Consider the following 1,698-nt stretch of genomic DNA (forward strand, 5'->3'; position numbering starts at 1 on the left):
TTTAACTTTAATGGAGGGGGGCCCCAAAAAGGGGATATTAAAATGGAAAAACAGAAAAGGTAAAAAGATAAATAAATTAATAATTTTTAAAATTTTAAAATTTTTAAAAATAAAAAAAAATTTTAATAATTTAAATTTTTAATAATTAAAAAATAATTTAATAATTTTTTAAAAAAATTTAATACAAAAAAAAAAAATAAAAAAAAAAAAAAAAAAAAAAAAATAAAAATAAAAAAAAAAAAAAAAAAAATAAAAAAAGTAAAAATAATGTAATAAATAAAAAAATAATAAAATAATATGAAAAAAAATAATTAATAATAATGGATTGATTATTGAATAAAATAATAATAAATAATAATAATAAATAATTAATATAATAAAATTAATAATACATTAATATAAATTAATATAATAAATTAATTGATGAAAATTGAATGAGGGATGAATGATAATAATTAATTAATAATAATAATAAATAAAAATTAATAATAATAATAATAAATAATAATTAAATAGTAATTAAAAAATAAAAAATAACAATAATATCAGTGATAATGATAAACAATGAAGTCGATGATGATGAAGTTTGACCAATGAATGGAATGATTAAGAATAAAATAAAAGCAAAAAATTTAAAAAACGAAAAAATAGAAAAAAAAAGATAAATGTTGAAATAAAGGAAAATGAAAAAAGTGAAGCTAAAAAATCTAATAAATCAAAGAGAAAAAAACAGTAAAAACTAATTATAATTAATAAGAAATTACAATTAATAATATAATAAAAATAAAAATAAAATAAAGAAAATAGAAAAATAAAGATATCATGAAAAAAATAGAGAATATAAAAGAAAAAATAGATATAAAAAGTGAAAAAACAAAATTTATAAAAAAAACTACAACAATTTTTTTTACAGGTATTTTTAAAAAAAGAATTAAAATAAAGAAATCAAAAAAAAATAAATAAAAAAAACTTAATTTTTTTTTCTTTATAAAAGTAGAAATTGAAATATAATGATGAAAAAATAAAAAATTGATAAAGATAATAATTTTACTATTCTCCTACAACGAGTTACTAACTGAATAAACACTGATAATAACAATGGATAATGATGGTAAAAAAAAATATAACAGTGATGATAATAATAATTTGGTAATGAGGTGGTGACAGGGATATTTCGTGCTTTTTTAAATGGAATATATTGCCCACGAATTTTTTTTCAAAAAATTGCCTGAAAAAAATCTTGTTTCTTTTTTCTTTCACTTAAGTTTTTTTTTTGTTCAGAAAGAAGGTACCAATTAAAAAAAAGTTATTTTTCCTAATGTACTTTAAAACCGCCAATTTGGGAAAAGAAAAAAAAGGGGAATTGCCAAATGGGCAAGCTACTGAACCTTTGGCATCAGTTATTGTTACAATATCCTTGGCCACTGTCGGCTTAAAAACCCCAGGGTCTTGATCACGTAACTTAAAAAAAAAAAACACATTTATTTTATCGTGGCTTTTCCCTTCTCCTTCCCCCTTCTTCCCATCCCCAATTTCCCTCTACTTTTAATTCACCTCCTCCTGGTTTCCATTGCTTTTTATGCTCTCTACTTTTGAATCTCCTTCCCCTTTTGTTTTCTCTTTCGGTTTCTTGCCAATCCTCACTTTTCTCCCTCCTCGTTCACTGTTTTCCTATTCTCCATTCCTTCCAAATTTCGA

General features: G+C 20.2%; 1 protein-coding gene across 1 annotated transcript in view; it reads right to left on the minus strand.

The window, feature by feature from the left end:
• LOC119582372 (organic cation transporter protein-like) overlaps positions 1-1,698 on the minus strand; it is a gene marked incomplete at its 5' end in the record, with an annotated part of 41,030 nt that overhangs the window by 15,239 nt on the left and 24,093 nt on the right.

This window comes from Penaeus monodon, chromosome 15 (genome assembly GCF_015228065.2).
Source record: "Penaeus monodon isolate SGIC_2016 chromosome 15, NSTDA_Pmon_1, whole genome shotgun sequence".
NCBI classification, from domain to species: Eukaryota; Metazoa; Arthropoda; class Malacostraca; order Decapoda; family Penaeidae; genus Penaeus; species Penaeus monodon.